Source organism: Kogia breviceps, chromosome 12 (genome assembly GCF_026419965.1).
Source record: "Kogia breviceps isolate mKogBre1 chromosome 12, mKogBre1 haplotype 1, whole genome shotgun sequence".
NCBI classification, from domain to species: Eukaryota; Metazoa; Chordata; class Mammalia; order Artiodactyla; family Physeteridae; genus Kogia; species Kogia breviceps.
Genome location: NC_081321.1, coordinates 14,309,164 through 14,325,282, shown reverse-complemented (window position 1 = coordinate 14,325,282; position 16,119 = coordinate 14,309,164). Strand labels below are relative to the sequence as shown.

At 38.6% G+C, this 16,119-nt stretch overlaps 1 protein-coding gene and 1 non-coding gene across 27 annotated transcripts in view; one reads left to right on the top strand and one right to left on the bottom strand.

Moving 5' to 3' along the window:
* The window catches only part of PLEKHA5 (pleckstrin homology domain containing A5), a 235,259-nt gene that overhangs the window by 140,433 nt on the left and 78,707 nt on the right, over positions 1–16,119 (bottom strand). For 2 of the 26 annotated variants that reach the window (XM_067008821.1, XM_067008822.1), the window contains exon 1: positions 948–1,054. The exons of 23 other annotated variants lie outside the window; for them this stretch is intronic. The gene's annotated coding sequence lies outside the window, so the exon portion shown is untranslated. Of the gene's footprint in view, positions 1–947; positions 1,092–16,119 lie in introns of those variants that run through there. One more of the 26 variants, XM_067008823.1, reaches the window with a different exon arrangement.
* LOC131767564 (U6 spliceosomal RNA) lies at positions 14,379–14,485 on the top strand. The gene has a single exon (XR_009338768.1). It is a non-coding gene; the product is annotated as a U6 spliceosomal RNA (small nuclear RNA).

The window sequence follows — 16,119 nt, the reverse complement described above, 5'->3', positions numbered from 1 at the left end:
TTGCTTGCCAAGTTTATCTATTATAAATATATAATAAAAATCATGTTCATTATGAAATAATAATTTACAGATTTTAAATGCTGCTTGATATCATGAGAAGATAACATGACAAAAAATTGCAAAAAAAGATTTCCCCCCTTTAACTTCATGGTAAAACATGAACATGCTGGATTAAAAAAAATAATCACAAAACATTTAAGTAAGATTATCTGCCTAGCAATCACCATACTATGAGCTCAAGGGAAGTGAGAAGAGTCCCAAATGGCAAAACTATTATTGTACTCCCAACACTTCTGTAGCTAATTCAACAGCTAAAAACAGAACAAATTCCAAATATGAATCCTGAATAACTGTAACATATTTCACAAAGTGTTGTCAATCTCATTTTATTTTAAATGACCAATTATATTATAAAGCCAATTTATTTTTGAACCACCTATGTAACAACACGGACATATTATCACAACGGGAGCCTCTCATTCTCTTTAAAGAATTCTTGCTCTTATGCTATTACTTTATTAGATACGGTTTGAAAATTCTTGCTCTTAGGCCACTACTTTATTAGATACAGTTTAAAAATGTGAAAGCAGAAATTACAATTTAATTAAAATACAAGAACAAAAATGTTAAACTGTTCACATAGATAAATCCTGAACTCCCTGGGCACACAATTCTGCCAGCGTTATTTAGCACCAGTGAGCAAATGAAATTTGTGGAGAATAAGGAGGAATATCATCATAGCAATTTACAAACTTGTCACCTCAGAAATATACTGAAAATGTTTCAAAAGACTGAGATTTGGACAGCAGAAACAATTTTCTCCCAGTCTCAGCTAAGTTACTTGCTACCTAAAGCTTCAGCTTAGTACAAAACAAGCAGCAGATATTAAGTAAAGACAGAGCCTTGCTAGGAATGACAGAATAGAATAAAACAGCTAATTAACTCACCAAATAGCCTTTGGCTAAAAGCTGCATTCTTCTCTTTGTCTCAGGCCTCTGGCTTCCAAAGACAAATTACATGCTCTCTGACAGAATGATGACAAAGGGGGCACCCTGTGATCTCTTTGCTGCTGTTTCCACTAGAAGAAAACTGAACCACACTGCAGCCTCCAAGAATAAGTACTTCATATGAGCATGCTCGGTATCTAATTTAAATGACTTGGTATTTCATGTCGGCATGTGATGGCCTACTTCCAAACTCCAAGAGCTGCAAATTCAGTCAAAGATCATTTACTGCAATAAACTAAACAGAACCACCCAATGATAACTGATTTGTTTTTAACTTCATGATTTTTGTGGTTCATTTAACGTGATGTGTCTGGAAATGATTATTTCTATACTGTTATTCAAACAAGTCCTTAGGTTTCATTAACTATATTTCATTAACTATGTCCACATAAGCATCCAAAATGCTGGAATGAACTGGAAATTTCAAGATATCCAGGATGTGATCCTCAAAAATAAATCTGACCACTGATAAATTAAGCAAACTATAAGCCTTTCATATTTCGCTTTTTAACCTCTTCTTCTGTCCTCTTGCCTACTCACTAAATAAAACCATCTACAAACTATCTAGTAGTATCTTAATTTCTCCTTTGGAAATATTAGTAAATATCAGTAAACCAGAATGTTCAGCGTGTTTATTAAAAATGTCTGCTCTCTTCAAACTATAGCAAATAGGATCTTCCTCACCTATAGATTATATATTATATAACAGATTACATGCTTACATAAAACAGACCTCACGCGAACGTTCATAAAGCTTTAAATAGGACTTAATCTTTTTTTGTTTGCATTTTCAAGAACAATTCTTACCAAAATGCCACACACACAAATCAACCAAGTAGTTTGTGTATGCATGTTTCTGTCGCGAAATAACTAATTTGCCTGGTTTGTTGAGTAACTTGCTGCAAAGACCATACAGTTTTATATGATGGAAATATGGTCAAGAAGCTTATCCTCTGCTCACTGTGACCAGTTCAGTCTTCCAGAAACAGAAACCTAGCACAGCAGGATACAGCCAGCCCCACTAAACCAACCAGACAATTCTCAAATGTCCACTTCCCATTTTCACCTTGGGCAGACAAGCAAAAATAGGAAGTGTCCATGCACTGGACACACACCCAGCCTGGGACAGCAAACCACTGACAGAGTGGGGCTGCCCTTTAAATGGGCCCATGTGCTAGTTTGTGATTTTCCTTTCTTCACAACCCTTCTTGGTTACTACTACCACTTCCCTATTGTAAACTAAGTATACCCTGCCCTGCTACAAATGTCTCATTTTGTGAACTCTCTCCCTCCTCCCCCAACCCCAATTAAAGTGGAAGGCCTGGGAAAGTAAGAAGGCACAGGTAATAGACAAACTCCATGGCAGCAGCCGGGATAAGGTCCCTCATAAATGGTGGGACAAGATCCTTAAAGGTTCAGAGAGGCTGTAAAAAACAAAATGTTAAACCTTTAAAACAAACAAACACAGAGAACCATTTATGGAACCACATCTAATTCCAATCCCCTTCTAGAAAATAAAAGTGTTAAGTTCAAAGAAACGTACCAACACACTAGTTTCTTTAGCATTCTACCAAAGCAACTCGTTCTACCAAAGAAAAATTTGGTAAGTTCAACTACAAGGTCTATGGGTGCCGTGTGCTACATAAACGTGCTATCTTTAACGAAAAAGCACAGGAAGTGAAGGAACACAGAATAAAAGCAGATTATCAAAAATTGTCAATATGCATATGTTTTGTGCACTGTTAAGTCTAGTAGGTTTTGTGTACCGTCCATGTCAGGGTGAGGATCCTGTAGAAAGAGTAAGTTACCTAAAGTACTCAAGGAAAGCTCTAGGATTCCTGAATGAGAAAGGAAAAGTTCTTCACTGAAAACTAGCAAACAAACCAAAAAACCTCTATATGACACATGGTACAAGGCAATGCGGGTGCAGTGGAAGTAAAAAACGAGGACGATCTGTCTCCAGCAGAGCTTACAGACGACGAGGCAAGAGGACAAATAACTAAGGTAAGATCATCACGGCAGAAGAGAGGCTCCTCCGTGTTCTAGAGAGTTTGGAGGGAAGACAGAAAGCATGCTATGAGGGGAATTTAGAAAAGGTTTTGCGAGGCGGTGAACTTTTTGAAATGCCTAGATGAATAGTGAGGATCTGGCCCAGAAAGGAGAGGGAAGGAAGAAGAAACAGCCAGGTCAGGGACTGCGAGGAAGGACAGCAGAGGACCTGGGAACTGGTATGGGGGCCAGGAAGTGTCAACGCGGGGACGAGGGAAAAGAGGACAAAGAAGCTAATTATTCTGGGATGGTACTTGGAAGTAGATGGCAAGAAGCATTTTATACCCTGAATAATGGGAGAGTTAGGGTCATGTATTAAAAAGCAGAATGGAAGAGTCAACTTTGGAAAGACAGGCAGATACCAAAACAGGGGAAAGAGGCATTTATTTATTCCAGCACATGGCATGGTAAATCCCTTGTCAAAAGCACTTTTTTGAATTCTTCCCGTATCTCTTAATAGCTCTTCGAACTGAATTTCCTCTCTCCTAAAAATCTGACCTCAGCATTCTGATTCAAATTTGAGGTCATCTTGTAATTACATGTATCCTTTGATTTTGCCTAGAGGTCCTGTTTTTTTTTTTTTTCTCTTCTTTTAAATCTTTCTACCTCATCACTCATTCTTTAATTTACTTGCTTATGCTTTGCCTACCTACAAAACCTGATAAAAAGTTTCCCAAATGCTACCTGATAAGAATGGATGAATCTGTAAAAATTCAACAGAAGATATAACCTATGTCTATGAAGAGTGAACAACCTCTGAAGACCGTACACAGTTCTAGTACATTTCACTGCATGTACACATGCCAGGTTGGATGGATCTCTCTGTGTAATAAACATACCTGGCATTCATTCTTCACCACAGGAAGCGGAGGGGAGGAGGGAGAATGGAAATGAACATACGAGCCTTATATTGCAATTTGTTGTTTTGTTTTTTACCAGAGGATCACAGCAGAATCGTTTGGGTAGCAAAAACACACTCAAACACACGCGTCAGGGTCTAGAAATCTTTCAGTCTGCCCGCTCGTTGTGGGGGCCAGACGTTATGAAGAAGCTCCCTACATGATTTTGAGGTTCCTCTGGTTAAGAGCCGCTGTTTGAGGTACCTGTGAGTTTACAGAGCGAGATGGACACATAAATAATTGAAAGACAATGATAGAGACAGGGAAGGGAGGATGTTAAACGTACAATAATTTTGCATGATCTACAGATCAGTTAAATTTGAGCAGGATTGGCAGGAAGAATGAAGATGTTCTGGTACAAAAAGGCAGACGGACACCTCAGAGGACCTTTCAGAGCAAACAAACAAAGGAACAACACGGGCAAGGCAGAAAGCCAGGGCAGATGCGTACGGCTGGGGAAAGGCGGGAAGCATGTGCATGGCATGGGGGCAGCAAAGCAGAGAGAGGCCAGCAAGGCACATGGACAGTCTATGAAAGACTTTATAAGTAATTCTAGAATGTACTAAACACATGAATGAACACATTTATCACTGCTAGCTTTTCAGAGACACAATTTTTTATTTTTGGCTGCGCCATGCGGCTTGCAGGACCTTAGTGCCCCATCCAGGGATTGAACCTGGGCCCTAGGCACTGAAAGTGCAGAGTCCTAACCACTGGATCGCCAGGGAATTCCCACGAAATAATTTTAAATAGTGCACTGACATGGTCCTATTTATGTTTTTAAATATATTGCTGATGGCAACTCGTCCACAGAAAATGGATGAGGGAAGGGAGATTAATGGCTGGGTACTGATCGTTGATATGAGAATTAGAGGGAGAGTCAAAAGTAGTACAGTAAGAGGAAGACTGGAGAGGAAATAATAAATTTGAGAGATTTTCAGGACAGAATCAATAGCATATGGTGCTGGACCGGATGGAGGGGTCAAACAGATGGAAAACTAGAGCACAACTACAAGGATTCTGGTTGGGGCAAGTGGGTGCAGTGAGGCGACTGATTAAGCCAGAGAAGACAGACGCAGAAGACAGGTGGAAGGGTTGCATCTCAGGGAGAGTGAGTTCAGCACAAGGAGAGAGGACAGGAAGGAGAGTTAGCTCAGTTTGAAACAGGTGGAGTTTAGCATCCTGCTGGCTCCCTGGTGATATCTACTATTGGCTGAAGGAAATATACATCCGGGGTTCACCACTACTGACCCCGGGAACACTGTTTTAATAGCATCGTGGGGTTGCATCGTGGGGTTGAAAATCAGCTTAGGAAAGGCTCAGGTGGGACTGAGTCCTCAAGAGACTTAATGACAAGTATATTTACTGAGGGCTTACTTTTTGTCAGACACTGCGCTACAAACTCTACAAGGGTTGCATCATTTGCCCCTGCAACAACATTACGTGATAACTTTATTTAAAATCTCAAATAGAGGTGAGAAGATGAAGGCAAAGAGCTTTATAACTGTCTTTCCCAAGTTCACACAGCTGGCAAGTGGTATAGCTATGCTATGATTCCCTAGTTGCTGTGTTCACCAGGAACTTGCTACACTAACTCAACTGTCAGGATGCTTTAAAAAAAAAAAAAAAAAAAAAAAGCAATAAATAACACTTACAGAATGTTAAAAACATATGGGTTCATTTAATATTAGCAACACCCCTATGCAATAGATCTGATTATTATTCTACCTATTTTACAGATCTGGAGACTGAGGCTCAAGAGGTTTACCCAGTGTCACTGATAATCAGTATAGGAATTTGGATCCAAAATTTTGGACCCCCAAACCCATGGTCTGAATGAGATCTAAAGGGCAGTAAGCTTACGAAGGAGGCAGAATTATCAAGAAAAAAAAGGATTTTCAATAGCTGAAACAATGTGGAAAAGAGGCGGGGTAAGACGAGAGTAACTGTGAGGAGAAGAACTGAGAGTTAAGGGAGAAGTAATGAACATGAGGCAAGGAGGGCTAAGCCGGTTTCTATTTAGTTTTATTGAAGTTAAATTTACATTCATGAAACTCACACCTGGTAAGTGCACGATTCAGTGACTTTTAGTAAATTTATAGGTCGTGCAACCATTACCGCATCCACTTCAAAAACATTTCCATCACCTCTAGAAGTTCCCTTATGCCCCGTTTGCAGTCAATCTCCACTTCCACTCCCAGCCCCAAGCAACAGGTTCTTGAAGAGGAGAATTAAGCCACAAGTTAGAAGCAGCCACAGCCACCACTGTCAGCACTTCCTTCTTTGGGACAAACGGATGACATTCCTCAGTACAACACAGTAACAATCAGTCATTAGTACTGACGCTATACATCTTTGTTGGCAAAAGAGTCCTATTCATATTTTACTGCTTTCCAATTCAAAGATCTTCAGAGCATATCAACGAGAAAAAAAGGAGAAGCCCTGTGACTTTTTCAAATATGCAATCTTAATATCTAATACAACTGGGACTTTTTTTTCAAATATATAGCAATAAAGTGAGCCCAGGCAATGTACAATAAAAATAAATAACAGGAAGTGTCTCTGCAAAATCCAGGGCATATATTTGCAAAAGTCTTTGGTAAAGGAATACCTTCTGCATAATAATTTGTCACTGTCTGACAAAAGGAGAATTGTTAATTTCAAAACATATTTTCATAAAGTAAACTTAAATATCCCAATGACTTATTGCAGTGACAAACCCTTAGCATCTACTTAGCATGTGGCAAGATAATGAATAGACGTAATTATACATTATTTTGGAATTCAAGCTGTCTCCTGCTATAGACAATGCTTAAGACTGTAAGAAAATCTCTCGTGCTTTACAAGAAAAACAAAAGCGAATACAAAATTTTGCTTCTAAATAAAGACATAAGAGAAAAATATTTTTAAAAATACTGTATTGTGTAAATGAAAAGAAAAAATGAGGGTGGGGCAGAACTATTTTCTGCTTTCTACGGACAGAACATATTTCTTAGTGTCTCTTCCCCACAACCAGAACAGTCCATTTCTTTCCATTCTAAGGATTCTCAGTCAATTAGTTAAAATATTATAAGTATCACAGAAATTTATAACCTAAAAAAAGCAATTTGTTCCCTTTGTTCAATTCATTCATTCTACAAATATTTATTTATTTACTAATTGGCCACGCTGCATATGGGATTTTAATTCCCCAACCACGGATCGAGCCCGCACCCCCTACAGTGGAAACACAGAGTCTTACCCTCTGGACCGCCAGGGAAGTCACCACAAATATTTATTTTTACTTAAATGTTTTATTTGATAAACTTGACATGTAACATTTTGTAAATTTAAGGTGTACATGTTACTTTGATACATTTATATATTGTACTATGACTGCCACTGAAGCAATATTTACCACATTACATCATTATAGTGCAATATTATTGTCTATATTCATTACACTCAACAAATGTGATTGAGCATCAACTCTGTGCCAGACACAGTTCTACATACTAGGGTCAGAGCAGCAAACAGGTCTGTGCTCTCACGGAGCTTACTTTCCCTTGGGGAAGAAACTCGATGAACAAAGAATGTACCCTATTCCCTCAGGATCCACGGGGGATTGGTTCCAGGATCCCCCTAAGGACACCAAAATCTGCAGAGGCTCAATCACCTTATATAAAATGGTTCAGTATTTGCATATAACCTAGCCCGAATACTTTAAATCATCTCTAGATTAGTTATAATACTTAACAGAATGTAAATGCTATATAAATAGTTGCTGGTGGGAGACAAATTCCAGTGTTGTGTTTTGGAACTTTCTGGAATTTTTTTTCTAAGTATCTTTGATCTGTGGTTGGTTGAATCCGAGGATGCAGAACTGTGGATATGGAGGGCCGACTACAAGACAGTGGGAAAGGGTTATGCTAAGATAAGTGACTGACTGAAGGCTGGATGGCCAAGAAAAGTCCTAAGAAGGTAACATTTAAGCAGTGGCTTGAATGACGGCAGAGAAGGCGGAAAAGAAACCCAGACAGAGTGGACAGTGTAAAGGCTCCAAGGCCACCGTATCTAAAGAGAAGAAAGAAGGCCCAGGGACTAGAGTGTGGTGGGCGAGAAGAAGAGCTGAGAGATGAGGTGTGAAAGGTCGCAGGTCCACTGCTGTTCGATTTATGAGCCAGAGAAGGAGCTCTGGATCTTATTCTAAGTGCTATTCACAGCCGCTCAAAGGCTGTGATGTGATGCTATTCGTACATCTGTACATTTTAAAAAGAGGCCTTTGGCTACAGCATGGAGAATGACTTGTAAAGGTCAAGAAGAGAAGCAAAAACAGTTGAGAGGCCGCTGGAATTGTCTGGGTGAGAAGTGGTGGTGGCACAGCTGGGAGGTACGGCACAGAGAGACGGGGTAAGTGGGCAGATCTGGGATGCTTTTGGGGCGGAGGAAGCGTCAACAGAGCCTGCTGATAGACTGGAGGTTGCCGGTAGGTGGGTAAGTGAAGGAAAGAGAGAAATTAAGGACGGTGCAAAGATTTTATTGTTCTTCTGATTATGTCCATGAGACACTATGTGGTGAGGTCAGTAGGTGGAGAAGGGGGACAAGGTCTGGCTGGAGATGTGGGTTTATGGGTGACTGGCAAATGGTGTCCAAAGCGCCTTGGAAGTGAATGAGGTGACGGAAAAGGGAACACAGGACAGATGCTGTGCCTTCATCAGTCCACGACGCCTATTACAGGTGCTTGCAATATGGGTGAAAAAGTCAGACCCTTGCCCTCACGGAGTTTACGCTCTCTCAGAGAAGACAAATACAACCTAACAAATAAGTAAACTGTGTCGTATGACGGGGTGGGGTGGGGGGGGTAAGTGCTATGAAAAAAAGAAAAAATAGAGGAATCAAGGGTGTGGCTAGGGTGGTGGAGCTAAATGGGGGTCTGGGTGAGCTCATTCAAAAGATGAGATGTGCACGAAGGGCCAGGCTGAGGGAAAGGGCAGTGCTAAGGCCCTGAGGTAGGAATAAGTAAGATCTAAAGTATCACTGGCATATCTGAAGAATGGCAGGGAAACCAGTGTGGCTGGAGCAGCATAAGAGCCAGCAAGGAGTGCCCAGAAAAGCAGCATGAAACCCCAAAGTACACGATGTCATGGAAGCCAAGGGGGAAAGGGTGTCAAGGACCAACTATGCTGAACGCTGCCAAGAGTATGAGTAACACCAGAACAAAGAGGTAAAGAGGTTCTTAATGCTGGAAGTGCAGTGTGGAGCCAGGAGGGAAGAAAGCCATCTCTATGGAAGGGCAGGGAAGGAGGTCCAGCTGGCAGGCGGTATATTCACTTCTAAATGTAATAATAAGACAGGTTCTCAGGACTTAACCATAAGGATTTAAAACTTTTAATAATGTCAACATCAGCAATCAATTCTGGAATCCAAAAAGCCCATTTTGCTTATTTTCTCATTCTATTAATTACAGACCACTCAAAAATCACTACTCTATTTCTCAAAAAAAAAAAAAAAAAAAAAAAAAAGAGAACAGTACAGATGAACCAGTTTGCAGGGCAGAAACTGAGACACAGATGTAGAGAACAAACGTATGGACACCAACGGGGGGAAGCAGCCAGGGGTAGGAGGTGGTGGTGTGATGAACTGGGAGATTGGGATTGACATGTATACACTGATGTGTATAAAACGGATGACTAATAAGAACCTGCTGTATATTTAAAAAAAAAAAAAAAAAAAAAGCATGCCACAACAAAATCCATGGAACCAAATTTCCAATCCAGCAGTAAGTGTGAATAATTTATCTATGTGTTCTTTCCATAGCCCATCTAACTCCCTACCAAATGGCTACAGTTGACCCTTGACCACAGAAGGTGGTAGAGGCACCCACCCTCCACACAGTCAAAAATCTGCATATAACTCTACAGTCAGCCCTCCGTATCTGCAGTTCTGCATCTATGGATTCAACCAACTGCTGACCGTGCAGTACTACAGCATATATTTACTGAAAAAAATCCATGTATAAGTGGACCCATGCAGTTTAAACCTGTGTTCTTCAAGGGTCAACTGTACATCATGAACCTTATTATTCCTTTAAGTTTGAAGTAAATGTGGTAAATCCTTTAAAATGCATTTACATTTAGATATCTTTGTTCACTATATCATTCACATTTAGTCTTAAAAATTGAACATAATAAATGTCATTTTATTCAGCGCTATAAAAAAAAAAAGAAAGAAAGAAAACAGATAAAAAGAGCTAAAAACTCATAAGCCAGAGAAGCAGCTTCAACAGCAATATGGTACCAACCTGTTGAGAATCATTGCAGGTATTGTGGATATATGCCCAATCTTTCATTTGCACAAGAATACTGTCAGATAAGTACCGTATGACCCAGCAATCCCACTACTGGGCATATACCCTGAGAAAACCATAATTCAAAAAGATACATGTACCACAATGTTCGCTGTAGCACTATTTACAATAGCCAGGACATGGAAGCAACCTAAGTGTCCATCACTGGATGAATGGATAAAGAAGATGTGGCACATATATACAATGGAATATTACTCGGCCATAAAAAGAAATGAAACTGAGTTATTTGTAATGAGGTGGATAGACCTGGAGTCTGTCATACAGAGTGAAGTAAGTCAGAAGGAGAAAAACAAATACCGTATGCTAACACATATATCTGGAATCCAAAAAAAAAAAAAGGTTCTGAAGAACCTAGGGGCAGGACAGGAATAAAGACACAGATGTGGAGAATGGACTTGAGGACATGGGGAGGGGGAAGGGTAAGCTGGGACGAAGTGAGAGAGTGGCATGGACATATATACACTAGCAAATGTAAAACAGATAGCTAGTGGGAAGCAGCCGCATAGCACAGGGAGATCAGCTCGGTGCTCTGTGTCCACCTAGAGGGGTGGGATAGGGAGAGCTGGAGAGAGATGCAAGAGGGAGGGGATATGAGGATGTATGTATATGTACAGCTGATTCACTTTGTTATAAAGCAGAAATTAACATACCATTGTAAAGCAAGTATACTCCAATAAAGATGTTAAAAAAAAAAGAATACTCTCAGATAGATTTACTATCCACATCCTATATGAGGAGAAAGGTGAAACAGACAGAGGCTGCCCACAGTCTCACTGCTAGGAAATTGAGGGAAGGGGTTAGAAGGAGTTCATGTTTTCTCTCCTCTGCCACCTCGTGTCTCTCTTATATTTATATGTACCTAAAACAAGAGGCAGACAGGGTAGTTTTTCTTCTTGCCTTTGTAAGACACTCTTGCTAGATAGACATGATAAGTTTTTAATTTTCGTTTTACTTTTTCCCCTTCCTCCCTCCTACCCATCTATCCATCCACCCCCTCTTCTATCATTTACAAATATGTACCAGTGTCTGCTATATACAAATAGCCACTCTGCACGCGAAGTCCTATTGCATTTTAGAAAAGTTGATTTTCTAAAAAATAAAAAGACCTTCCAAAATAAGCAAAACTGCTGTATAAAAAGTATAATTAACCAATATATCAACAATGATGGTAAACTGTGACCTTCATTTAAATAAATTACTAAAATGACACCAGAAATTAGGTTATCTTAATGTTCTTTTGGAAAAATTACTTCCTGACAGTTTGTGGCTCAAATTTTTTTACTACATAGATTTAACAAATACATACGATTTTACAGCTTAATGACCTATGACAAATCAACTCTAAAAATCCCTTTTCTGTGGTAATTTAAAACATCTACTTGAAATAGCAGATCCCTAAAAAATTTTAAATCAGAATTGACATACAAAACGTAATCTGTTGACAAATGAGCAAAGAAGGACACTTTTCAAGGAGTTTAAGAAAGGGTTACAAGACTTCAGGACACAGAAACAAAATCCTATTCAAGAAATTAGACTCAATAAAATACCATTTAAGGTGGTAGAACGTAACTATGGCTTTTCAAAGATCATCTAGACTCACAGATACACTTCAGTCGTCTCAATTAGTGTAGGTAAGTCAAACACCAGATGCTCATTAGGCAAAGTTACATAAACAGCAACAAAGAGGGAAAACAAGATGCCAAGAGTCGAAAGGATACTCAACAGGAATGGCTGCATTAATTAAAGTATCTGTACTATGGAACAGGTCGTGCACCTGTCAAAAAGAACAGGGCAGAACTGTGTCCCATCCTGGCAGGTGTCTCTGGTGCAGGTACATCATCCCAGAAGCAGGTGAGAGAACAGGGACTGTTAGCAGCATGGGTGAAATAACTTTCATGTTTAATTGATACTTTGTACCCTTCTGTGCTATATAAATTGTTTTCCACAGCATTTATCAGTTATGCAATTAACTGATAAAAAGGGAAAAAAGGAAATGAGAAAGGGAAAAAGAGATGGGAAGAAGGGAAAACAGAAAGGAAACCAACAGGAGCCAGAAGCAAGGTGACAGGTACCCAGGCAAGCAGCGTGGTGTGGAGAGACCCGAGCGAGATGCCCCCAGATTCAAGCCCTAGTCCTGCTACTAAATGTGGGCAACTTAAACTCTCTAAGCTTCAGTTTACTCATGTGCTGAGTGAAGATAACGTTATTTCTTACCCTATGGAGTTGCTGTGAGCATTAAAGGAACTAATTTTTGAAACGTACCTGACACGATGCCTGGCCCAGTGTAAGTACCCAACAAATGGTAGCTGTTAATTTCAGAGAATACTAAAATAACTTCACCTCTAAATCTTTTCTTCTTTATACCATAATCTTAAAGTATATTATATTTGGTATAAATTCTTTTCACTAGTTTAGAAAAGTAGTTTTTAATAATGACCATGAAACCAATCCAGTTGGAGAATATATGCTGCTGGTACTATTAGAAATATACTGCAACCCTTGCACATAAGTACCTAGCATCTTGTCCTCACTCGTCTGACCCTGAGCCCTAAACTTTGTGCTTCTTACCCAGAAGTTTCATTCTTCAGTTTGTCTGAAGCATATTATAAAACTGATAAGTACCTGTATCTCTTCAAGTCATCCCACAGTAGATGGGTAGAAAATGGGTATTACTCAGGGGCATGTTCTTAAGACTATATTTTCATGTCAAAAAAAAAAAAAGGAAATCAAAACTCTAATCATAAACCAGAATAGACTTCCAAGTAAATAATAACACTCCTCACTTCCAATTCAGGGTAAGAAACTGCTTAAAAATTTTAAATTGCTTTTTCACAATAACTTAATTCAGTCAACATAATGTTCACATTTGTTTTTCAAATGTTGGCCTCATGTGTTCCCCCACGAGCCCTATGTGAAGCTCATGAATTATCCTAATAAACAAAGTCTTGCCTAATGAAGCATTATTCTTGTGAATCTCACTATATTCTACCCCTCTTCTAATTATTAAGACTTTTCTTCCAAAAAAAATTAAAAACACTTAACACTGCACCTTCTTTTGTGTTTGTAAGTCCACTTACATGCTACAGTCCTTGGATTTATGCATCTCATCAACACTACAAAATCTAACCTTGTATTTAAAAGTCTAAAATCTAAATCTAGAGCAGGGGTTGACAAACTTATTCTGCAAAGGATAGCAAATACTTGAGGCTTTGTAGACCAAACAGCCTTGGTCACAACGATCACCTCTGCTGTTGTAGTGAGAAAGCAGTCATAGACAACATGTAAACAAATGGATGTGGCTGCATTCCAATAAAACTTTATTTACAAAAAAAGGCAGCAGGCTGGCTTTGGTCCACAGGCCACTGTTGCCAACTCCTAATCTAGAGCAGCAATTAAGTGAAATGTGTATGACAGTCTTCTATCTACTCTGTAAAACTTTAGTGACACATGTCTCTGACCAATCAGTTGATGGGTCATTTTACTTATTTAATGATTAGCATTACTAATTTTACTAAATTATTTTCTATCCTTATTAATTCCATTTAGATTCTTCCCAATGTTTAACTAATTTTTCATAATTCTGCACTTTAAATGTAACTTGCTTAATGATTCAGTATTTCCTCATGAATCCCATTTTCTAAAATTTATCATTTTTATACCTTTGGATTCTCTCCAAATTTCCCGTCAAAAGTAGAAATGGCAGCACTTCTCTGCAAATGAAATGCCTTACAAAATTAAAAAATAAAACAAGCATTTACATGTTTCCTTTTCCCTTCATTAAAAAAATCAAGAATTAAGAAAATTGAAATCACACCAAACATCTTTTCTAACCATGATGCTCTGAGACTAGCTATCAATTACAGGAAAAAAACTGTAAAAAAATACAAACATATGGAGGCTAAACAGTATGCTACTAAATAACCAAGAGATCCCTGAAGAAATCAAAGAGGAAATAAAAAAATACCTACAGACGAATGACAATGAAAACATGACGACCCAAAACCTATGGGATGCAGCAAAAGCAGTTCTAAGAGGGAAGTTTATAGCAATACAATCCTACCTCAAGAAACAAGAAAAGTGCTCGCCTCGGCAGCATATACACTAAAATTGGAACGATATAGAGAAGATTAGCATGGCTCCTGCACAAGGATGACATGCAAATTCATAAAGCATTCCACATTTTTGATATATGGAAAATGTAAGAATATAATATAATCCCTTGATAATGTTTATTAAAAACTAATAGTAAAGTCAAGTATAAAGATTCCTTTACAAGTATATGATTGTTTTATTTTTTTAAAAAGTTAAAAAAAGAAAAAGAAACAAGAAGCAAGAAAAATCTCAAAAAACAACCTAACTGGGCTTCCCTGGTGGCGCAGTGGTTGAGAGTCTGCCTGCTGATGCAGGGGATACGGGTTTGTGCCCCGGTCCGGGAGGATCCCACATGTCACGGAGCGGCTAGTACCATGAGCCATGGCTGCTGAGCCTGCGCGTCTGGAGCCTGTGCTCCGCAACAGGAGAGGCCACAACAGGGAGAGGCCCGCGTACTGCAAAACAAACAAACAAAAACCCCAGCCTTACACCTAAAGCAATTAGAGAAAGAAGAACAAAAAAACCCCAAAGTTAGCAGAAGGAAAGAAATCATAAAGATCAGATCACAAATAAATGAAAAAGAAATGAAGGAAACAATAGCAAAGATCAATAAAACTAAAAGCTAGTTCTCTGAGAAGATAAACAAGCTTAATAAACCTTTAGCCAGACTCATCAAGAAAAAAAGGAAGAAGATGCAAATCAACAGAATTAGCCATGAAAAAGGAGAAGTAACAACTGACACTGCAGAAATACAAAAGATCTTGAGAGATTACTACAAGGAACTGTATGCCAATAAAATGGGACAACCTGGAAGAAATGGACAAATTCTTAGAAAAGTACAACCTTCCAAGACTGAACCAGGAAGAAACAGAACATATAAACAGACCAATCACAAGAACTGAAATTGAAACTGTGATGAAAAATCTTCCAACAAACTAAAGCCCAGGACCAGATGGCTTCACAGGTGAATTCTATCCAACAGTTAGAGAAAAACTAACACCCATCCTTCTCAAACTGTTCCAAAATATAGCAGAGGGAGGAACATTCCCAAACTCATTCTAGGAGGCCACCATCACCCTGTTACCAAAACCAGACAAAGATGTCACAGAAAAAAAAAAAAAAAAAACTACAGGCCAATATCACTGATGAACATAGATGTAAAAATCCTCAACAAAATACTAGCAAACAGAATCCAACAACACATTAAAAGGATCATACACCATGATCAAGTGGGCTTTATCCCAGGGATGCAAGGATTCTTCAATATATACATATCAATCAATGTGATACATTATGGTCAATGAAATAAGTTCTAAAGGAAATAATCTCAATGCATAATACATTATCATCTATACTTTTGCCGTTGGGGATTACAAACTTATTAATATATTAATTTCATGAGTCATACCTGCAAAATAAGACCTTAAAGATAAATAAACACTACAGGCTATTATAGTTATTCCATGGAAATGTGTATTCTAGGTTGGCTATTACCAGAAGCAACAATAAAATTGCATAGCTAGAAATATCATTTCTAATATGATTTATTTCTATAATGGTATTGAAACCACGACATGAAAACCAGATCAACAGAATTCTAATATTTTAAATTGTTTATATCCTCCCATATTTTCCCTTCCCATCCATTTACAATGCTGAAAGTAGCACTGCTGTACTTTCAAAATGAACATACCAACGTGAAAACAGATTTTACTTATGAAAACAT